The 25246-nt window shown below is 36.2% G+C and overlaps 2 protein-coding genes across 12 annotated transcripts in view; both read left to right on the forward strand.

Annotated features, from left to right (window-relative positions):
• Window positions 1–17723, forward strand: part of LOC309614787 (uncharacterized protein) — a 379456-nt gene extending 361733 nt beyond the window's left edge. The window contains exon 2 of the mRNA XM_082363636.1: window positions 17712–17723. The gene's annotated coding sequence lies outside the window, so the exon portion shown is untranslated. The remainder of the gene's footprint in view (window positions 1–17711) is intronic.
• The window catches only part of EYA1 (EYA transcriptional coactivator and phosphatase 1), a 324909-nt gene that overhangs the window by 121488 nt on the left and 178175 nt on the right, over window positions 1–25246 (forward strand). The window lies entirely within an intron of this gene.

A 25246-nucleotide genomic window follows, 5' to 3' on the forward strand; every position in this document is an offset into this window, starting at 1 on the left:
GAGGTGACCTTGAAATCAAGATGGGGGTAGGTAACAGAGTCAGGAAAACAGGGACGATAATGACTTGAAAAGATCCCCATGAAGTTGGCCAATTTGGTCATTAGTGACCATACCCAAAGCAGTTTTAAACAGGATGTTGGGGATGGAAGCCATGCTTCTTTTTAACGTTTTATTATGGAATATTTCAAGTATAACATGATAAGCCCCCATGTATCCATTATTCAGATTTAATATGATCAACTCATGGCCTTTTTACATATATACCTCCATCCACCACCCCCTGTACTATTTTGAAACAAATTTCAGCCATCATATTATTTCATCCCTAAATATTTCAGCATGTACCATTAAATGATAAGATCAGTTTAAAATGTATAATTATCATACTGTCAATACACCTAAAATCAATGAATAGTAATTTATTTATATCATCAAAAATCCAATTAATGCTAACATGTAATTGCCATTTTCCACAATTTGCATGACTGTCATAAATGGCTTTCTAAAAGTTTGTTTGAATCAAAAAACATCCATGAATTGAGGTTTTTTTGCTATTATTAAAATCTATGTTTACTTCCCCTCCCTCCATTTATGTCTTGTTAAAAGAAATTCATCATTTGTTCTGTAGAGTTTGTCATAGTCTGGATGTTGCTGGTTCCATCCCTATGCTGTATTTTATTTTATTTTAATTAATTATTTATTTTTTTAACATCTTTATTGGAATATAATTGCTTTACAATTTTTTAATTGATACTTTTAAACTGAAATATAGTTGTACAATATTATGTTAGTTTCAGGTTTACAGCATAATGATTTGACATTTGCATACCTTATGAAATTATGACCACAATGAGTCTAGTAACCACACATAGTTATTATAATATTATTGACTACATTCCTTATGCTATATAAATAAATCCCCATGATTTATTAATTTTATAACTGAAAGTTTGTACCTCTGAATCCCCTTCATCTATTTTGCCCTCCCCCAACCCCTCCGTCTGGCAACTACCCATTTGTTCTCTTTATCTATGAGCCTGTTTTAATTTTGTTTTGTTTGTTTCATTTTTTTTTTTTTTTTAGATTTCACATATAAGTGAGATCACAGAGTATTTATCTTTCTCTGTCTGAGTTATTTCACTTAGCATAGTACTCTGTAGATCCAACCATGTTGTTGCAAATGTCAAGATTTAATTTTTTATGGCTGAATAATATTCCAATGTATGTATAAATACCACATCATTTTTTTATCTGTCCATCTGTTGATGGACACTTAGGTTGCTTCCATATTTTGGCTGTTGTAAATAATACTGCAATGTGCATAGAGGTGCATTTATTTATCTTTTCAAATTGGTGTTTTTGTTTTCTTTGGGATAATACCCAGAAGTGGAATTGTTTGATCGTATGGTAGTTCTATTTTTAATTTTTTGAGAAATCTTCAAACTGTTTTCCATAGTGGCTGTACCAATTTACATTCCCACCAACAGTGCATGAGGGTTCCCTTTTCTCCACATAATCGCTAATACTTGTTGTTTGTTGTCTTTTTGATAATAGCCATTCTGACAGTTGTGAGTTGGTATCTCATTTTGATTTTAATTTGTATTTCACAGTTGATTAGTGATGTTCAGCCTCTTTTCATGGGTCTGTTGGCCATCTGTATGTCTTCTTTGGAAAAAAATGTCTATTCAGGTCCTCTGCACATTTTTTTAATTGTCTTGTTTGTTTTTTGATGTTGAGTTTATGAGTACTTTGTATATTTTGGATATTAACTCCTTACAGGATATACCATTTGCAAATGTCTTCTCCCATTCAGTATGCTGCCTTTTTGTTTTGTTGATAGTTTCCTTCAGTGTGCAAAAGCTTTTTCTTTTGATGTAGTCCCATTTGTTTATTTTGCTTTTGTTGCCCTTGCCTGAGAAGACAGATCCTCCAAAATATTGCTAAGACCAATGTCAAAGAGGATACTGCCTATGTTTTCTTTTTCTTTTTCATTATCTATTAGTTTCTTTTCCTTTTTTTAAAAAAATAGATCTTTATTGGAGTATAATTGCTTCACAGTACCAGGTTAGTTTCTGTTGCACAACACAGTGAATCAGCCATATGCATACACATGTCCCCATATCCCCTCCCTCTTCAGCCTCCCTCCTATCCTCCCTATCCCACCCCTCTAGGTCTTCACAAAGCACTGACCTGATCTCCCTGTGCTATGCTGCTGCTTCCCACCAGCCAACTATTTTACATTCAGTAGTGTATATATGTTGATGCTACTCTCACTTCGCCCCAGCTTTGCCCTCCCACCCCACATCATCAAGTCCATTCTCTACGTCTACCTCTTTATTCCTGCCCTGCAACTAGGTTCATCAGCACCATTTTTTTTTTTTTTAGATTCCATATATATGCATTAGCATACAGTATTTGTTTTTCTCTTTCTGACTTACTTCACTCTGTATGACAGACTCTAGGTCCATCCACCTCACTACAAATAACTCAATTTCGTTTCTTTTTATGGCTGAGTAATATTCCATTGTATATATGTGCCACATCTTCTTTATCCATTCATCTGTTGATGGACATTTATGTTGGTTCCATGTCCTGGCTATTGTAAATAGTGCTGCAGTGAACATTGTGGTACATGTCTCTTTTAGAATTATGATTTTCTCAGGGTATATGCCCAGTAGTGGGATTGCTGGATCATATGGTAGTTCTATTTTTAGTTTTTTAAGGAACCTCCATACTGTTCTCCATAGTGGTTGTATCAATTTACATCCCCACCAACAGTGTAGGAGGGTTCCCTTTTCACCACACCCTTTCTAGCATTTATTGTTTCTAGATTTTTGATAATGGCCATTCTGACCAGCATGAGGTGATACCTCATTGTAGTTTTGATTTGCATTTCTCAAATAATTAGTGATGTTGAGTATCTTTTCATGTGCCTCTTGGCCATCTGTATGTCTTACTTGGTGAAATGTCTATTTAGGTCTTCTGCCCATTTTTTAACTGGATTGTTTGTTTTTTTGATATTGAGCTCCATGAGCTGTTTGTATATTTTGGAGATTAATCCATTGTCTGTTGTTTCATTTGCAAATATTTTCTCCCATTCTGAGGCTTGTCTTTTTGTCTTGTTTATGGTTTCCTTTGCTGTGCAAAAGCTTTTAAGTTTAAGTCCCATTTGTTTATTTTTGTTTTTATTTCTGTTACTCTAGGAGACGGGTCAAGATAGATCTTGCTGTGGTTTATGTCAAAGAGTGTTTTTCCTATGTTTTCCTCTAAAAGTTTTATAGTGTCTGGTCTTACATTTAAGTCTTTAATCCATTTGGAATTTATTTTTGTGTATGGTGTTATGTAGTGTCCTAATTTCATTCTTTTATGTGTAGCTATCCAGTTTTCCCAGCATCACTTATTGAAGAGGCTGTCTTTTCTCCATTGTATATTCTTGCCTCCTTTATCAAAGATAAGGTGACCATATGAGCGTGGGTTTATCTCTGGGCATTCTATCCTGTACCGTTAATCTTTATTTCTGTTTTTGTGCCAGTACCATACTGTCTTGATTACTGTAGCTTTGTGCTATAGTTTGAAGTCGGGGAGCCTGATTCCTCCAACTCTGTTTTTCTTTCTCAAGATTGCTTTGGCTATTCAGGGTATTTTGTGCTTCCATACGAATTGTAAGATTTTTTGTTCTAATTCTGTGAAGAATGCCATTGGTAGTTTGATAGGGATTGCACTTAATCTGAAGAATGCTTTGGGTAGTATAGTCATTTTCACAATATTGATTCTTCCAATCCAAGAACATGGTATATTTCTCCATCTGTTTATGTCATCTCTGATTTCTCTCATCAGTGTTTTATAGTTTTCTGAGTACAAGTCTTTCGCCTCCTTGGCAGGTTTATTCCTAGGTATTTTATTCTTTTTGTTGCAGTGGTAAATGGGAGTGTTTCCTTAATTTCTCTTTCTGATATTTTGTTGTTGGTGTATAGGAATGCCAGAGATTTCTGTGCATTAATTTTGTATCCTGTAACGTTACCAAATTCATTGATTAATTCTAGTAGTCTTCTGGTGGCATCTTTAGGATTTTCTATGTATAGTATCATGTCATCAGCAAATAGTGACAGTTTTACTTCTTCTTTTCCAATTTGTATTCCTGTTATTTCTTTTTCTTCTCTGATTGCTGTGGCTAGGACTTCCAAAACTATGTTGAATAAGAATGGCGAGAGTGGACATCCTTGTCTTGTTCCTGATCCTAGTGGAAATGGTTTCAGTTTTTCACCATTGAGTATGATGCTTGCTGTGGGTTTGTCATATATGACCTTTATTATGTTGAGGTAGGTTCCCTCTATGCCCATTTTCTGGAGAGTTTTTATCATAAATATTTGTTGAATATTGTCAAAAGCTTTCACTGCATCTATTGCGATGATCATATGGTTTTTATTCCTTAATTTGTTAATGTGGTGTATCACATTGATTGATTTGCATATATTGAAGAATCCTTGCATCCCTGGGATAAATCCCACTTGATCATGGTGTATGATCCTTTTAATGTGTTGTTGGAGTCTGTTTGCTAGTATTTTGTTCAGGATATTTGCATCTATGTTCATCAGTGGTACTGGTCTATAATTTTCTCTTTTTGTGATATCTTTTTCTGGTTTTGGTATCAGGGTGATGGTGGCTTCATAGAATAAATTTGGGAGTGTTTCTCCCTCTGCAATTTTTTGGAAGAGTTTGAGAAGAATAGGTGTTAGCTCATCCCTAAATGTTTGATAGAATTTGCCTGTGAATCCATCTGGTCCTGGACATTTGTTTGTTGGAAGATTTTTAATTACTGTTTCAATTTCATTACTTGTGATAAGTCTGTTTATATTTTCTAATTCTTCCTGGTTCAGTCTTGGAAAATTGTACCTTTCCAAGAATTTGTCCATTTCTTCGTGGTTGTCCATTTTATTGGCATATAGTTGTTTTTAGTAGTCTCTTATAATCCTTTGAATTTCTGCAGTGTCAGTTGTGATTTCTCCTTTTTTATTTCTAATTTTATTGATTTGCATCCTCTCCCTTTTTTTCTTGATGCATCTGGCTAAGGGTTTATCAATTTTGTTTATCTTCTCAAAGAAGCAGCTTTTAGTTTTATTGATCTTTGCTATTGTTTTCTTCATTTCTATTTCATTTATTTCTGCTCTGGTCTTTTTGATTTCTTTCCTTCTACTGATTTTGGGTTTTCTTTGTTCTTCTTTCTCTAGTTGTTTTAAGTGTAGGATTAGATTGTTTATTTGAGATTTTTCTTGTTTCTTGAGGTGAGATTGAATTGCTATAAACTTCCCTCTTAGAACTGCTTTTGCTGCATCCCATAGGTTTTGGGTCATTGTGTTTTCATTGTCATTTGTTTCTATGTATTTTTTAATTTCTTCTTTGATTTATTCAGTGATCTCTTGGTTATTTAGTAGTGCACTGTTTAGCTTCTATGTATTTGTGTTTTTTACAGTTTTTTTCCTCTAATTGATTTCCAATCTCATAGCATTGTGGTCAGAAAAGATGCTTGATACGATTTCAATTTTCTCAAATTTTCCGAGGCTTGATTTGTGACCCAAGATATGATCTATCCTGGAGAATGTCCCGTGTGCACTTGAGAAGAAAGTGTATTCTGCTACTTTTGGGTGGAATGTTCTATAAATATCAGTTAGATCTATCTGGTCTAGTGTGTCATTTAAAGCTTGTGTTTCCTTATTTATTTTCTGTTTGGATGATCTGTACATTGGTGTAAGTGTGGTGTTAAAGTCGCCTACTATTACTGTGTTACTGTTGATTTCTCCTTTCATGGTTGTTAACATTTGCTGTATGTATTGAGGTGCTCCTATGTTGGGTGCATAAACATTTATAACTGTTATATCTTCTTCTTGGATTGATCCTTTGATCATTATGTTGTATCCCTCCTTACCTCTTGTAACAGTCTTTATTTTAAAGTCTATTTTATCTGATACGAGTATTGCTACTCCAGCTTTCTTTTGCTTTCCATTTGCATGGAATATCTTTTGCCATCCCTTCACTTTCAGTCTGTATGTGTCCCTAGGTCTGAAATAGGTCTCTTGTAGACAGCATATATATGGGTCTTGTTTTTGTATTCCTTCAGCCAGTCTGTGTCCTTTGGTTGGGGCATTTAATCCATTTACATTCAAGGTTATTGTTGATATGTATGTTCCTATTACCTTTTTCTTAATTGTTTTGGGTTTGTTTTCGTGGGCCTTTTTCTTCTCTTGTGTTTCCCTTTTAGAGAAATTTCTTTACCATTTGTTGTAAAGCTGGTTTGGTGGTGCTGAATTTTCTTAGCTTTTTTTTGTCTGAAAAGCTTTTGACTTCTCCATTGAATCTGAATGAGATCCTTGCTGAGTAGAGTAATCTTGGTTGTAGGTTTTTCTCTTTCATCACTTTAAGTATATCCTGCCACTCCCTTCTGGCCTGCAGAGTTTCCACTGAAAAATCAGCTGATAACCTTCTGGGGATTCCTTTGTATGTTATTTTTTTGTTTTTCCCTTGCTGCTTTTAATATTTTTTTCTTTGAATTTAATTTTTGTTAGTTTGATTAATATGTGTCTTGGTGTGTTTTTCCTAGGGTTTATCCTGTATGGGACTCTCTGTGCTTCCTGGACTTGGGTGACTGTTTCCTTTCCCATGTTAGGGAAGTTTTCCACGATAATCTCTTCAAATATTTTCTCAGACCCTTTCTTTCTCTCTTCTTCTTCTGGGACACCTATGATTTGAATGTTGGTGTGTTTAGTGTTGTCCCAGAGGTCTCTGAATTGTCTTCAATTCTTTTCATTCTTTTTTCTTTATTCTGCTCCTCAGCAGTTATTTCCACCATTTTGTCTTCCAGCTCACTTATTCATTCTTCTGTCTCCATTATTCTGTTTTTGATTCCTTCCAGTATAATTTTCATTTCAGTTATTGTTTTGTTCATCTGTTTGTTTGTTTTTTAGTTCTTCTATATCTTTGTTAAACGTTTCTTTTATTTTCTCAATCCGTGCTTCCATTCTATTTCCGAGATTCTGGATCATCTTTACTGTCATTACTCTGAATTATTTTTCAGGTAGATTGCCTATTTCCTCTTCATTTATTTGGTCTTGTAGGTTTTTACCTTGCTCCTTCATCTGTGACATATTTTTTTGCTGTCTCTCTTTTTTTTTTTTTTTTTTTTTTATGAGTGGGATTGTGTTCCTGTTTTACTGGTTGTTTGGCCTGAGGCTTCCAACAATGGAGTTTGTAGGCTTTTGGGTAGAGCTGGGTCTTGGTGCTGAGATGAGGAACTCTGTGAGACCTCACTCTGATGAATATTCCTTGGGGTCTGAGGTTCTCTGTTAGTCCAGTGGTTTGGACTCAGAGCTCCCATTGCAGGAGCTTCCACCTGACCCTGAGCTCGCAAATCAAGATCCTGCAAGCCACATGGGGTGGAAAAAAAAAAAAAAAAAAGAAAGTAAGAAATAAAATTAGACTAGGAAGCTAACAGATATGTTAGAAGGAATGTAAAAATAAAATTATAGATGAATCAACAACCAAAAAGTACATCAGTACCACAATAGTAAAAAAGAGGAAGAGGGAAAAGAAAAGAAAAAAAAAAAAAGGAGGGAGGGAAAGGCCTTGGCTGTGGAGAGTGGGGCCTAAGCAAGGGCGAGATTTGGGTGGTGGGCGGGGCCAATGCTCAGAACCCACAGGGCTGGAAAAGGCCCTGGGGGCTGTGGGGGGTGGGGCTTAGGCTCAAGGAAGAGAAGGGGCCCAGGCGTGCCCCCCACCGCTGGTCTCAGAGGGCAGGGGACATCACCTGGGATCCTAGCAGGCTTCCTGGGCTTGAGTGGGCAGGACAAACGCCCTCCTCTCCTCTCCTGCTCCTCCCGTCTGGGGTCTGGGAAGGCCCTTCCTGCCTGCCTCATCTGATCTCCCTGGCCTCCCTCCGATGCCTGTGGGACCAATGAGGGGGTGGGGAGTGGGGGTCTTGGAGAGCAGGGGACTGGCCTGGGATCTCAGCAGGCTCCCCGTGTCTGAGTGGGCAGGGCAATCGCCCTCTGGTCCTGCAGGACCCCTCCCGCCTGCCTCTCCTGATCTCCCCAGCCTCCCTCCTATGCCCCCAAGGACCCACGTAGCCTGGAGGGGGTTTGGAGGGCAGGGGATTGGCCTTGGAGCACAGCAGGCTCCCTGTGTGGGTGCGGCAATCGCTCTCTGCTCCTCTCCCGCTCCTCCTGAGGGCCCCTCCCGCCTGCCTCTCCTGATCTCCCCGGCCTCCCTCCAATGCCCCCAGGACCCATGTGGCCTGGATGGGGCTTTGGAAGGGGGGTGGGAACTGGCTTGGGAACTCAGCAGGCTCCATGGCCCCCGTGAGCCAGGCGATCACCCTCCGCTCCTTTCCTGCTCTTCCTGGAGAGTCCCTCCCACCTGCCTCTCCTGATCTCCCTTGTCTCAGGGGCGCTGATCTTGTCTGGCCTCCACTTCTCCTCCCCCCTCGGTCCCCCTACGTCCTACTGGTTCACTCTGGGTTTCCTCCCGTCTCCTTGGGGGTTAGAGTCCCCCACCAGCAGCCGGCAGGTGCCCTAGTTGTGGGGAGAAGCTAACTCCACGTCTTCCCACACCGCCATCTTGACTCCTCTGCCTGTGTTTTCTTTTAGGACTTTTATTATTTCAGTCTAATATTTAAGTCTTTAATCCCTTTTGAGTTTATTTTTGTATATGATGTGAGAAAGTAGTCCAGTGTGATTCTTTTGCGTGTAGCTATCCAGTTTTCTGTACACTATTTATTGAAGAGGCTTTTTCCCATTGCATATTCTTGCCTCCTTTGTCGTAGATTAATTGATCATATAGGTGTGGTTTTATTTCTGGGCTCTCTATGCTGTTCCATTGATCTATGTATCTGTTTTAGTGCCAGTACCATACTGTTTTGATTATTGTAGCTTTCTAGTATAGTTTGAACCAGGGAGTGTGATACCTCCAGTTTTGTTCTTTCTCAAGATTGTTTTGTCTATTTGGGGTCTTTTGTGTTTTCATACAAATTTTAGAATTATTTGCCTTAGTTATGTGAAACATGCCTTTGACATTTTGGTAGGGGTTGCAATGAATCTGTAGATTGCCTTGGGCAGCATATTAATTTTAACAATATTAATTGTTCCAATCTATGAGCAGATTATATCTTTCCATCTGCTGTCCAGACTTCTGTTTCCTTCATCAGTGTCTTATAGTTTTCAGAGTACAAGTCTTTTACCTATTTTATTCGATTTATTCCTAGGTATTTTATTCTTTTTGAAGCAATTGTAAATGGAATTGCTTTCTTAATTTCTCTTTCTAATAGTTTGTTATTAGTGTATAGAAATGTGACAGATTTCTGTATATTAATTTTGCATCCTACAACTTCAGTGAACTCATTTATTAGTTCTAATAGGTTTTTGATAGTGTCTTTAGGATTTTCTATATATAGTATCATGTCATCTGCAAATAGTGACAGTTTTACTTCTTCCTTTCTGATTTGGATCCCTTCTATTTATTTATTTTTTCATGTCTGATTACTATGGCTAGGACTTTCAATACTTAGTTGAATAAAAGTGGCGAGAATGGACATTCTTGGCTTGTTCCTGACCTTAGGGAAAATTCTTTCAGGTTTTCACTGTTCAGTATGATGTTGGCTGTGGGCTCATCATATATGGTCTTTATTATGTTGAGGTATGTTACCTCTATACCTACTTTGGTGAGAGTTTTTATCATAAATGGATATCGAATTTTGTCAAAAGATTTTCCCCCATCTATTGAGTGGATCAAATGATTTTTATTCTTCAGTTTGTTAATGTGGTATATCACATGGATTGATTTGCTAGTATTGAACCATCGTTACATCCCTGGGATAAATCCTACTTGTTCATGGTAGGATTGTTGCATTCAGTTTGCTAATACCTTATTGAAGAATCTACATCTACATCCATCAGTGACATTGGACTTTAATTTTTTTCCTGTGATATCTTTATCAGGTCTTGGTATCAGAGTGATGCTGCCCTCGTAGAATGAGTTTGGAAGCATTTCTCCTTCAATTTTTTGCAACAGTTTGAGAAGGATAGGTGTTAACTCTTCTTTAAATGTTTGTTAAAATTCACTTATGAAGCCATCTGGTCCTAGACTTTTGTTTGTTGGAAGTTGTGTGTCTCTAATTGAATTTCATTGCTAGTAATTGGTCTGTTCATATTTTCTATCTCTTTCTGTTTCTGTCTTGGTAGAGTGTACATTTTTAGGAATTTGTTCATTTCTTCTAGGTTTTCCATTTTATTGATGTATAATTGTTCACGGTAATCTCATGTGATCCTTTGCAGTTCTGTGATGTCAGTTGCAACTTCTCCACTTTCATTTCTGATTATATTTGGGCCCTCTCTTTTTCTTGATGAATCTGGCTAAAGGTTTATCAATTTTGTCTTTTCAAAGAAATAGCGCTTAGTTTCACTGACCTTTTTTATTTATTTTATTTTTATTTTGTTGTCTCTATTTCACTTATTTCCACTCTGATCTTTATTATTATTTTCCTTCTACTAACTTTGGGTTTTGTTTGTCTTTTCCTAGTTCTTTTAGGTGTAAGGTTCAATTATTTACTTGAAATTTGTCTTGTTTTCTGGGGTAGGCTTGTAGTGTTACAAACTTTGCTATTCGCAGTGTTTTTGCTATGTACTGTAGATTTTGGAACCTGGTGTTTTCATTTTCATTTGTCTCCTAGTATTTTTTAATTTCTTCTTTGATTTCTTCAGTGACCCGTTGATTGTTTACTGGCATATTGTTTTGTCTCTAAGCGTTTGTGGTTTTTTTGTGGTTTTTCTCTTGTGCAGTATATCCCCTACATATGAACGAGTTCCATTCTGAGAGCGTGTTTGTTAAGTCCAATTTGTTCGTAAGTCCAACAAAGTTAGCCTAGGTACCCAATTAACACAATCGTCTATATAGTACTGTACTGTAATCGGTTTATAATACTTTTCACACAAATAATACATAAAAAAACACAAAAAATAAAGAAGACATTTTTAATCTTACAGTACAGTACCTTGCAAAGTACAGTAGTACAGTACAATAGCTGAATTACAGGGGCTGGCATCGAGTGAACAGGCAAGAAGAGTTACTGACTGGAGGAGGGAGAGGAGGTGGGAGATGGTAGAGCTGAAGGATCATCAGCAATAGGAGACAGAGGGCAAGCTGCAATTTCACTCACATGTGACGTTGATGGCACAGGTTCTGGTTCCTTGCTGCATTCATTTCTATCTACCCTCTTTAGAAAACGATCCAGTGATGTCTGGGTAGGCTCTTTTTTTCTCGTCATAGATAACACAGTAGCACGGGATTGCATTCTAAATGGCTGCTGCAACCTTCATGTACCGTTCTATGTTCGGATCCTGTGCCTCAAAAACTAACAGTACCTCCTCAGATAAAGAAAATCCCCTTGCCATTTCCTGCATCATGAATCTTTTGGGTTCTTGTTACTTCTTCTTCTTCTTGTTGCTCCACGCTCTCAATTATTTTCACTTTTGTTTCCATTGTTATTGCTTGGCACTTCTTAGAAGTACCAGCTACATCACTGCTGCTTTTACACTTGTTTCCAGACATCCTGGGCTTGAAATAAAGATACTGTACTACTGTACTCTATACAGTACTGTACGTACACAAAAGCACAACCACTTGCAGAGGATGCACACACATGACAATATATGCCAGACACGTGAACTAACTTACGTGATTGGACATGTGAATGCACGTTCTCATCTTTGAAAGTTTGCAACTTGAAGGTTCGTTTGTAGGGGACTTACTGTAGTTAATTTCTAGTCTCATGCTGTTGTGGTTGGGACAGATGCTTGATATAATTTCAATCTTCTTAAGTTTACTGAGACTTGCTTTATGGCCTAGCATGTGATCTATCCTGGAGAATGTTACATGAATGCTTGAAAAAGATGTATATTCTGCTGTTTTTGTGTGCAATATTCTATATATATATCTATTAAGTTCATCTGGTCTAATGTATTATTTAAGGCCAGTGTTTCCTTATTGATTTTCTGTCTGCATAATCTGTTCATTGATGTAAGTGGTGTGTTAAAGTACCCTACTATTATTGTGTTACTATCAGCTCCTCCTTTTATGTTTTAGTATTTGCTTCATGTATTTACATGCTTCTATGTTGGGTGCATGTATATTTGCAATCATTATATATTCTTTTTGGATTGATTCTTTGGTTGTTACATAATGTTCTTCTTTGTCTCTTGTTATGGTCTTTGTTCTAAAGTCTATTTTGTTTGATATAAGTATTGCTACCCCAGCTTTATTTTCATTTTCATTGCATGGAATATCTCTTTCTATCCTATCACTTTCTGTCTGTTTCCTTAGATCTGAAGTGAGTCTCTTGTAGGCAGCATATATATGGGTCCTTTTTTTTTTTTTTATTCATTCAACCACTCTATATCTTTGATTAGAACATTTATTCCATTTACATTTAAAGTAATCATTGATAGGTATGTACTTATTGCCATTTTGTTGATTGTTTTCTGGTTGTCATTGTCATTCTTTCTTGTTCTTTTCTTCTTCTTTTGCACTTGCACTTTAAGAGTGGAGATTTTGCACATGCCCTTTAAGAGTGAAGTTTCTGTTTCCTATAGCCCTCTGGCTTTCCCAAACATAAGCCCTGCTAGTTTTCAAAACCAGGTATTCTAGGGGCTCATCTTCCCAGTGCAGGATCCCTGGCCTGGGGAGTCCAATATGGAGCTCAGACCCCTTCATCCTTGCTCCTTTACAATTGATATTCTTCCTCTTTGTGGATTGCCAGCCTTGGGGTGTAGGTCCTGACTATATTCAATGTCTGCCCCTCCTACTGATCTCATTGTGATTCTCTTTTTATGTCTTTAATTGTGGAAAATCTTTTCTGCTAGTCTTTAGATTGTTTTTGTAGATAGTTGCTCTGTAAGTAATTGTAATTTTGGTTTGTCTGTGGGAGGAGATGAGTTCAGCATCTTCTTACTCCACCATCTTGGCCACCTCCCCTATGCTCTATTTTAATATGTTCCTCTGTCAACTGTATTTCTTGTAAATTACAGTTGGAGCTAAAGTTTTGATCAGGGGAAGCCATATTTTAAGAGTTGAGGAGTGAATGCGAGTTAAGAAAGTGAAGGCAGAAAAACTTGACTAGTTTTCCAGAATGCTGTGCAGTGACATGAAGGAAGGAAATAGTTTAATATGGGAAGTTCATACATGCTTATTGAATAAGGAGGGGAAAGATCCAGATGATAGAAGTTTAAAGTACAGGAAAGATAGACATTTATGAAGAGAAAGCTTGAAAGTTATGGAGTTAGAATTTAGTGAGTGGCTTATCATGTATTCATTTATTCACCTATTCCAGACTGTGTACCAGACATAATGCTAGGTGCTGAGGAAATAAAGATTAAAAACAAAACAAACCAAAAAAGACTTACCCTACATTCAAGGGCTTTATGTGCTAGGAGACAGAGATCACCATGTGAACTAGTAGGGAATTAAGTGTTGACAACAACTTTGTAGGCACCTTTCCTGGGAACAGTGGGTGGCTCAAAGGAGAAAGGGGTTCAGTCTTTAATTCTGACTGGTCCACATTCTGTGTGTTAAAGAGATGGCTACCCAGACAAAGGTTGGAGAGGAGAGGAGAAAGTGAGGAGGAAAGTGAGGATGAGAGTGGGGATGACTTAAGGAACCATTGTTCTAAATGGAATCTCTTGTTTAAAAAGAGAGAGACAGAGACAGAGACAGAGACAGAGCTGGACTGGAATGGACAATAATTCAGAAAAGGGAATGCAATAATGAAGGAATAATAAGTCCTGGAACAGGGGGCCTATTTATAGCCATTTACCTTCTTGGAATGCCTGATATGATACCAGGTTGGCACCTCTATACTACTCTTATTTTTAAGAATTGGCCTGGATCCTAATTTTGTTCTGGCATCTGGGAGTAGATGTTAATTAAAGATATGGATTCTTGGAGGTGGCTATGGCCAAGTGAAATAAGATAGAGTATATTTTTCTTTCATTTTCTAAACTTCTGAACCTTAAACATCATTTGATTCTCTCTTCCTTTACTTCACAATCTATCAGTTGATGTGTTTTGTCATTTTTACCTCTAAAAGCAGTGACTTTTAAACTTTTTAAACTGCAAACCACAGTTGGAAATATTTCCCATCACAATCCAGTACAAACACATTTGTATGTGGAAACATCTATATGCCTGAAAAAAATTTATAGAGTGATGTTGACCATTATTAGGGGTGATGCCCTCTGATATTTTATTTTCTACTTCATTTTTCAAAAATGTTAATAGCAAGCCATTTATGTCACTTCAACACCCATTAATAGATTCTGACAGTGGTTTGAAAAACACTATTCCCATATTTCTCCTTCCTTTCCATACTGGTACTTTTTATTAGCTCTATGATCTGGACACCTCCAAAATCTACTCTTTTTCCAAAATGTTATTGCTTTTAAAATGTACATTTCTTATTAGGTCACTTTCTTTAACACAGAAGATTCCTGAATAGAGCTAAGTATGTTAGTCCTTCATAATCTGAACCCCATCACCGTTTTCAACCTAACTTCACAATGCTTTCTTTCTTTCCCAATCACTGTACTATAGCCAAAATAACTTATAATTTGTACCCCAACAAGAACAATTGTTTTAAAAATTTCTTTAATGTTTGTTTTTAAAGTTAAAAAAACCAAGTATTCAATTTAAGAAGTGAAACAATCCAAATATGTTTAAAGAAAGGGTGAATAACCTTTTCTCAATTCCCTTCCATTCCCATCCTCTTGAAGTGACCAGTTGCTAACAGCTTGGGTTGTATGCTTTCTTAACTTTCTCCATCCTTTTCTAAATATATATATTATTTATTAGGTTCTGCTTTTATTTTCAAAAAATGGTATAGTATACAAAAAAGCAAGTCTAAGTTGCTTTTTTACTTGAAAATGCATATCTCTTCAGGTTTATAGATATAGCTCTATCTTATTCTTTTTAGAAGCAGCATGCAAGTTTTTAGAGTCCATGATCTATCCATATATTCCTCTGATGATCAAGTAGATGATCAAGTAGATTCCATTTTACCTTTACCAAAATGATGCAGTAGAAGTTCTCACGTAGTAGTCTTTTTTTTCTTCTTCTTCTTCAATAGGATGCATTCTCAAAAGTGGAATTGTTGGTCACAGCATCTGCAAACTTCAGAATTTGTTTTAATAAATACTACCAATTTATGCTTCCAAGATGTTGTGGCATTTTTTTCTTCCACCATCATCATATATGAATTTCCATTTCTTCACAACTCTACCAGCACTGTCTATTACACCTTACACACCCATTGTTTTTTTTCAATTTCTTTGGTTTGCCAGTAATGATGCATTTCTTTTTGTAAGTTATTGGCCATTTGGATTCTCTTCTCTGCCAGTTTCCCACTCCTATTCTTTGAACAATTTTCTACTGGATTACCTGTCTTTTTCTAATCAATATGTGGCACTTTGATTATTTAGGATTATTAACCCAATTTCTGTCCAACATTTTCCCAGTCTATTATCTTTGACTTTAGTTATGCTGTCTTTTGCTATACAATAATTTAAAACCTTTATGTAGTCAATTATGTTAATCTTTTCCTTTACACCTTTTGGGTTTCCTGTTTGGCCTAGGAAAATAATACTGAGTCAAAACTTGTACAATTGGTATCCTAGTTTTCTTTTTTAATATTTTTAAAATAAGTTATGCTTGAATTATTAATCCATCTGGAATTAATTTTTGTGTAGTGTACATGCAAAATTGTACTTTTTTCCAGCCAATTATACTTGCACTGTTTATTAAGTAAACTCTACTTTCTCCACTGAATTGAAATGTCCTCTTTGTCATAAATTAATATCCATTTATACTTGGATTTATTTTTGGTCTTCCTTTTCTGTTTCACTAATTTCTGTGTTTATTCCTATGCCAAAAGCTCACCGTTTTAATTAAAGTAATCTGATAGTAACTTTTATTATCTGGAAAATCAAGTCCTGCCTTAGTCTTCAATTCAAAATTTTGAGGGATATTCTTGAACGTTTTAAAATTTCATATGACTTCTGAAGTAATTTTACCTAGATCATCACTCCCATTCAAGACACCTTGCTTTGAATTACATCATTATATATGTTAGGATTTAAAATTTTTTAAAATTTAAAATAGTAAGCCTTCCCATCTTTGAGCATGTTATGTTTACTCATCTGTTTGGTGTGTAACATTTAATGATAATATATTGCTTTCCTTATAAAACCCCACACGTTTCATGTTAAATTTGTTCTTTGTTATGTTGTCATTTTTGTTGCTATTTTGAATGAAATTTTTTATTTCAACCAGAGATTACTCACCCCTGCCATTTTCAGCTTATTATTATTAATAAACCCCAAACTTCATTTTGAATCTGAGCGAGAGCAAGGGTACCAATGGCAAGGAAAATGTTGCCTCTCACTGAGATCTGGGGAAGTAGGTCACAAATTGTGGTTCCCTGAGGGAACCATTTCCTGCATATGGCTCTCAGATGGCTCAATCCTATCAACTCTGCATAACTTGCAGGGAACCTACACTGGTGGGCAGAATAATGCACAGCTCCTGAGGTTGGAGGAAAGACCATTAGTTGTAACAGGCCGACCTGGGAGAAGAGACTAACTCCCAATGCTTAATGCAGGGCAATGATTGGATAGCCTTCAAGAACATAAATATCATTGACATCCATTGTTCACTCATTTGTCTCTACTTGAGAGGCCATAGTAGCCTGGCTTGTATGGATGCTGAGGAAAAACAAAACCCATAGGCAGACAAAGGAAAACTGTAATTTATTTAAGTGGGTCTCAGCAATCTGAGGGAAACCCAGAAAAATTGAAATGTTCAGATTCCAATGAAGTAGAGCTTTAATAATAAAGAAAAAAATATTAGAGTTGCATTTGGAGGATAGAAAAGACTTCTGAAACTAAAAGCTATTATTACTATTATTATTTTTTTTAAAAAGGTAAACTGAAAAAGAAAATGGCCACTTCTAGGTACCAAATCAGTGGTTAGGAAGATCAAGTGGGAGAAGAATCTCACAACATAGAACAAAAATAGATGGAAATTATGAGGTAAATTTTTACAAATTTTGCCATACATCAGAGAGCTAATAAAGCAAAGGAGCTCATATGACATAGAATTCAGAAATATAAGGAAAAAATTCTAAAAATACAAGATGTTTATTGAAATGCAATTATAATGGGAGACTTTAATAAATTTCCTTCAGAATTCGGTAAATCTAGTAAATAAAAATAATAAGCAAATAAATATATCATGTGAATTAAATATAGTCTACAAGCATGAATTTATAGCTTTAAATTTATAGCTTTAAATGATTTTATTCTGAAAAAAGTAGGAAAGTAAATTATTTAGTTGCAGTAATGAAAAAGTAACAAAATAAACAGAAAATACTGGGATGGTAGTAATTCATACAGACTGAAGTTAAAGAAATAAAAATAATGAAATTGAAGTCTGCTTTTTGAAAAGACTAATAAAATAGAGAAACTTTTGCTATGCCTGATGTTTTGAAAAGGGAGTTAGTTAAAACAAAGATATGCCACATTAACTATGAAGAGATAGAGCCACATATATGGAAGAAATAGGCTTAAGAAAACATTTGTTTTTTTGGTAAATCTAAACTAATACATTTGAAAAATTAGAAGAAATGAATGATTTTCCTGCAAAATATGAACTAAAAATATTGAAGAAGAAACTGAGACCCTGAGAAGACCAAAAACCACAAAGCAGGTTAAAAAGATAAATAAAAGTTTGTATTTTAAAAAGCATTAGTACTTCCAAGGGCAACCAAATGGAGTAAGCCCACTGTAGCCTGTCTCTGCCACTGATTACAAGGGAAACTCTGCACAAAACAGAACAAGTCACCATTTAGAACTCTGAAAAGTAAATAAAAGCAAGAAGGTTGGAAAGGAAGGTCAAAAGTTAAGAAGCTAATTACATAGGAGTGTGAGTCCCATTTTTTTTTTCTCTTTTCTCTCATGGCTTTAACTTGAAGATCATCCCCCAGTCATGATTCTGTAGCTGCAGAGTTTTGGGAAGCAAGAATGGAACCATCTCACCTTCCTGACAATAAAACCAGGAAAAGGAACCAATGGCAGCCAAAGAGTGTGGAGGTAAAATCTTCAGGATTTTTTCCCTTTTTTCATCCCTCCCTCTCCTGACAGCAGCCCTAGTTATGGAACTGTGGGAACAGAAGATCACTAAAACTCAGAGAAACCCAGTCTTTCTGTCCATAGGAACTGGGAAAACAGACCCCTGTAGTCTGAAAAGTGTGGGGTAAAGTCTCTGTTATTTTTTTTCCCTATTTTAATCTTTCTGTTTTGACCGCAGGCAGGCTCCAGTCAAGGAGCTGCAGCTGCAGTTCTGAGAGGAACCAGCCTTTTAGTCAGAGGATAGATAAAAGAGGCCCCTGAGAGGTGTAGTGTGGTGGGATCCCAGAAAGGAAAAAGTTGGAAAAGGGGACTCCCTAATTCTGTGTATAAATGCAAGCATTCTGGGCTCACATCTGAGCTCAACATGCCTGGAACAGATCAAAAAGAACAAAACAAAGGCTTTGAAGATCACACTACTAGATATACCACTGTCCAATTCCCAGACTAGCCCCTGAGTGGCTCACACATGTACCAAATCAGCATAGCAAAAGCTTTGAAACCTAAACTGACATTGGGACCACTACCCATAAAGCTGAGATAGAACTTGCAGTCTGAGACTAACCAGATTCATTGTCTCCTAAAACAACAACAAGAAAAAAACCAACATTCTCCCAGGATGCAGGGTTTCACAACATAATAGTCAAAATGTCCAAGAAAAAATTCAAAATTACCTGACATAAAAAGAATATGGAAAATGTGACCATTTCTCCAGGAAAAAAACAACCAGTAAATGCCAACTCTAAGTTGAGATATTGAAATAGTCAAAGATTTTAGAGAAGCTATTATACCTATGCTAGATGGGGTAAAGACAGTTGAAATGAATGGAAAGATTCTAAGAAGGAGAGGTAAGAGAAACTGTGCAGAAAAAAAAAAAAAAATTGAAGAGAAAAGCTACCAGACTAAGTGGCTCTGTCTTTAAAGAAATAATAATTCCTATAACTTTTAAATTGTTTCACATTATACAAAAAGTTAATTTCTTCTATTCATTTTATGATTTGGCTTAACATTAATATCAAAACCTAAATTTTAAAAAGGGCAAAATCGACCAATTTCATTTGTAAATGCAAGATTTTCAAATCTTTAAAGGAATTTCATTAGCAAATCAAATCTAATAGTGTACTAAAAGCATAATACACCATTACAAAGTCAAGTTTATTCCAGTAATTTAAGAATTGTTTAACATAAGGAAATCTATTGACATATATGACACTGCATCAAAATTTTAAAGGAGAAAAACTGCTATGAATACACCACTAAATGCAAAAAATAATCATCTGGTAAATATAACAGCATTCAAATTATACATTCAATAATACTACAAAAAAAATTAAGCATCTACTAGGGAAAAGATATATGTAAAATAATGCTAACTAAACAGAGGGATAGATTGGGAAGTGCAGAGGATTGAATATTGACCTAGAGACCTTCAAAGTTTCAAATTGAACTATTGGCATTACAATACAAAAGTCTGGTGGACACCACAAAGGAAAGAGACCAATTGAATAGAACCTTGTACCAAAGTCAGTTTCAAAAGAATTTTAATGTTAATCTGTCACTCACACATGGACCATCAGATATTTTTGGCATCAATTTTTTCTAGGTGTTGGTATCATTTGCTTGGGAACTTTTTCATAATTTTGATTTTTCTACCTTTAAAAGCCAAGCCCAACTGTTGATTTGAACAACGCTTTAGCACAAATGGACCTAACAGATATATGTAGAACTTTCCACCTAAGCAGAAGTTTACCCTTTCTTCTCAAGCACATGAAGAACATTCTTCAGGATAGATCACATGTTAGGTTACAAAACAACTCTTAACAAATTTAACAAGATCAAAATTATTCAAAGTATCTTTTCTGACCACAATGGAATGAAACTAGAAGTTGATAACAGTAAGAAAATGGGAAGACTCACAAATACATGGAAACCAAACAACACACTCTTAAATAACCTTTGGATGAATGAGGATATCTAAAGGAAATTTTAAAAGTATCTCAAGACAAAACAAAAACACTACATACCCAAAATTGTGGGATGCAGCAAAAGCAGTACTAAGTGGGAAATTTATAGCAATAAAATACCTACATTTTACAAAAGAAAGATCTCAAATAAGTAACCCAACTTTACATTGCATCTGTTTGTAGATAACATGGTATCATATGTAGCAAACCCTAAAGACTTCACCAAAAACTGTTAGAACTAATAAATTCAGTAAAGTTGAAGGATACAAAATCAACAGGCAAAAATCATTCGCATTCCTATACTCAAACAACAAGCTATCCAAAAAGGAAATTAAGAAGCAATCCATTCACAATAGCAACAAAAAGAATAAACTACTTAAGAGTAAATTAAACGAAAGAAGTAAAAGACTTGTATGCTGAAAATTATAAAATATTGGTGAGGGAAATTAAAGAAGACAGATAAGTGGAAGCCATCCCATGTTCATGAACTGGAAGCATTAATATTTTTAAAATGTCCATACTACTCAATGTGATCTACAGATTCAATGAAACCCCTATCAAAATCCCAATGGCGTTCTTTACAGAAATAGAAAAAACAATCCTAAAATTCATAGTTCATTTATATACTCAGTTTCAGTTATTCAAGATGAATAATTTCTTTCTTTTTCTTTTTTTTTTTAAATTTATTTATTTATTTATTTTTGGCTGTGTTGGGTCTTCGTTTCTGTGCGAGGGGTTTCTCTAGTTGTGGCAAGCAGGGGCCACTCTTCATCGCGGTGTGTGGGCCTCTCACTGTCGCGGCCTCTCTTGTTGCAGAGCACAGGCTCCAGACACGCAGGCTCAGTAATCGTGGCTCACAGGCCCAGTTGCTCCGCGGCATGTGGGATCTTCCCAGACTAGGGCTTGAACCCGTGTCCCCTGCATTGGCAGGCAGATTGTCAACCACTGCGCTACCAGGGAAGCCCAGGAGATGAATTATTTCTGAAGAGCTAATGTACAGCAATGTGACTATAGTTAACAATACTGACTATATGGTGTATTTGAAATTTGCTAAGAGGGAGCCCTTACTTGTTTTCATCACAAAATAAAAAAGAAAAGAAAATGGTAACTATGTGAGGTGATGGTGATCTTAATTAGCTTGATTGTGGTGATATTTCACAATGCATAAGTATATGGAGACATCAAGTCATACACCTTAGATATAAAAAAAAAATTGTCAGTTATACTTCAATAAAGATGGGGGCGGGAGCCAAGCCCAGTAACAAAACATGAAATTTCTAGATTGACCCCTTTGACAAGAGCTGTTTAAGTAATACAGAATCTGCTTTGCCAACTCACTTTCTGAAAATCTTGCCAAGTGCTCGTGGTTATATGCAGTGTGTTTAATACATCTCATTAAGGGGGATTTCTGATATGTTTCAGGTCTTAGTTAACCTGCATAACATGGAACTGTTTTTTTATTGTTGTTGTTAATAATTAATAGAAGAGAGAACACATAGCCTAACATGTTTGCTCTAAAGCAGATTTAATAATGTAATTAAATATAATTTGCTATATTTTAAAATATTTATAATATGTTCAAATAAGTAAAGAGGAAGATAAACAAGTAAGCCCTGTACTGATTTACTGAATGTTAAATCCTATTAGGATAAAAAGAGTAAAAAGATGATTAGAGTTTCCTGGCAGAGATGTATCTTCCCCCATAAAAAAGGGCAGGGGAGGTAGGAGAAACTTTGTTGTTTTTCCTCTCTCCCTTTTTTTTTTTTTCGGTTGTTTGTTGTTGCTTTTGTTGCTTAATTGTCTTGGTAAAGTCCTGAGGTGAACCAGATTGGCAGGCATCCTGGTGCGGAGGGGTGAGGGGAGCCCAGAAGAGGAACGCTCTACATCTTTTCATCTACAGAGGGACTTGTGTGTAGGAACTGGCTGGCTTCCCAAATACCCAGGAACTAGCTGGATGCTGTGAAGTTGCCAGCATGATGTTTAATAAACAAGACCAGTCTGCATATGTCTTGACTTATATAATTCAGTTCATTTCCAAGATGATTTTGACTATAATTCTCATACTTATTAAGGTATACTTCCTCTGATCTGAGCTACAGTGCCAAGAAAGACCTGCTCACTTCCTCTCCCCAAACATGTGTGATAGGGCTTCAGCATCAGAGTGTCATAGGAGCTCTGTATTTTTGTTTGTTTGTTTCATGTGGCATTAATTAGAAGATTGGATAATATTATCATTCTCTTTAGCTCCTATTCCTAAGTAGCTGGGATTAAAGCTAGCTAGAGATGATCAGTAGAGTCATCGTTCTGGAAAGGTCCTTTCACCATCTCTATCTGTATTAAATGATACATTAACCATTATAATAGTGAACACCTTGTAAAATTCTTAATAGACAACTGAATAACTATGGTCACCCTCACTATCTAACTCATGTCCCCCTCCATTTTCTTTTTCCTATCATCATAGCCAAGCTCTTTTATAGGAGCTGTATGTATTTGCTAACTCCATTTCCTGACTTGCCAGTTATTCCAGATACTTAGAGATTCTAGCTGTGATTACCAGTGGCCTTTATACTGTAAATCTGGGATGCTTTTCACCCTTGACCACTTCATTGTATGACCTTGAGGATCACTGACATCACGATGAAGTAGAAATTGTTCAATCTTTGAAATGTGGCAGGACTAGGTTTGAATTACAGGTGTCTTAATTCCAGAGTGACCTTGAACAAGATATTTTACCTTTTTGGGTAGTTCAGTTTCCTTGACTGGAAGATGAATACAATATAATGATAACTAACTTTTGGGATTATGGACAGTGTGTGTAGGTTTAGCACAGTTCCTGGCATGTACTAGCTGTACGATACTCTTTCTTCCCTTCTTGAAACCTTGTCACATATTCTATTAGTTCTTCCACTTCTCGGATGATTCTTCATCTGTGTTAAGTTATGGTGTTGCCCTAGGCTTCGATGTTCTTCTCATTACACACTCACACTAAATGTTCTCTACTGCTCTCATGCTTTAACCACCAATTTTGTTTCTAAGAATTCTCAAAAGTATGTTTCCAGCTCACATCTTATCCCCAAGATTTAGAACTGAAAATCTCCACCTGAATATCCCATAGGCACCTCTAACCTAGAGCATCCAAACTGAATGTATCACCTTCTGTGACACCTGTTCCTCTTTATTCTTGATCGCTTTGTATGGTAGTGGACACGACTGCTAGCTACACTATGAAACAAAGGTAGAACTTTGTGAGTCATTGGCATTGCTTCCCCTCAACTCTACCATCATATAAATCATTCAGTTCCAATAATACGTCTCCCCAATATTTTTCAGATCTCTTCCTTTTCTCTTAAAAGCCCTTATATCTTCTTTACTCTAGTCTAGGTCCTTATCCCTCAATTGGACCACAGATATGGTCACTTTAATGGTGTTTCTACCCCATATTTGTCTCTCTTAATTCTGTCCTTTACAAAGTCCATCAGGATTATCTATCTAAAATAGATGGCAAAGTTCCTCTTTTTCTTAAATGTTGTAAGTGGCTTTCTGCTTGTACAGTGATAAAGACACCATGTTACTTCTATCTTACATCCCTTTGCAAAGGTTGTTTTGTTTGTCATGCTCAGTTTACCTGAATGGCTTCCATTCCTTCTTCAATATTTAATTCCATGATCACCTGAAGTAAGTCATCATTGACTTTCACAATCTACTTCCTCTGTGCCTCCCAATCTTTTCTTATACTTCCCTAGAAGCCTTCAAATAAATCTATCGCATCATGTGCCTATTAGATGATGAGCTCTGTGAGGGCAGGGAACGTATCTCATTCATCTGTATTCTCAGCACTTGGCAGAATTTGGCCCACACGAGGGACCATAAGATGTTTACTGACACGAATTGAACTAACCCTATCTGCCCAATCCATGCCTAGAACCATTTCACAAAGCCATTAGTCAATAAGATGATACTAAGTAGTTTGATTCAGAATAAAAATTTGTTTCCAATTATTTTTTGACTCCTTATATCAGATTGTCATAAAATAGAAGGTTACATCTCTTCCTTTTTAAAGTTCCTTATTCTTGGCTTCTCATCAACATTCACTTATGCTGACATGAGCAAGCAATTTCTTTCTCTATATTCATTCTGTAGCTCTCTAACATTCTAGTTATGTTTATATCATCCTATTTTTCCTTAAATTTGCCTAGGAATTGGATTGTAACCATGGAAGAAGACAGTCTTCCCTACTGAAATCTGACTTTGGGTCCACCATTCTGCACGTTGGAATAGAAAACTGAGTCAGCAATTGTAAACTCAAGGTCCACAAATGCCGATTGCTCTAGAAAATGGTGGTCCATACAGTTTAAAAAATTATTTTTAATTGTAACCTTATGAAAAAAAATACAGATTTCTGGCTTCTCTCAAAAACTCTGAAGATCCAGTAACAGTAAATCCATATTCCTGTATGACACCAACCCACGTGGGTTGAACAGCAAATGACCCGTTCATAAGAGCTTGCACTGCACTGTGCCCTGTCCCCTCCCCATTTTTCTTTCACACAAACTGGTTCCTGAAGGCATTGAAGCTTGCCACCTACATCATTAGTGTTGACCCAGGTCTTAAGAGACATCGCTGATCTTAGATGCATGGGAGTTTAAGATTTTTGAGGCTCAGAGATTCCGAAAATGGTAAAATTAAAGAAACTAAAAGAAGTGTGATGGAATAATTTGACCTAAATGAGAGAATTAGCATTACTGGAAAGCAGCAACATCTTTCTAAGTGATGTGAGAGTAATACCAGTTAAGCGTATTTTTCACTACAAAACCAAAATAAGCAGGAGTGTGCTTTATAGCTACCTAAATGGTAAAAAGTCGGGGACAGATTTTCAAAGCATTAAATGGGAATTTACCCACCTGATCTCTGTTAATGTAATAAGAACCACACCGCTCAGTGCTTTGAATATTCCTCTTAGGTGTTTCTCTTTGAATATTTATGGAGTTAAAAATAAACTATACAGCTAAGTTTAACCCAGACAGATATTATTCAATTATAGAAGAGTTTCAAATTTTTCTAAAT

Source organism: Balaenoptera borealis (genome assembly GCF_965194805.1).
Source record: "Balaenoptera borealis genome assembly, chromosome: 17".
Lineage (NCBI taxonomy): Eukaryota > Metazoa > Chordata > Mammalia > Artiodactyla > Balaenopteridae > Balaenoptera > Balaenoptera borealis.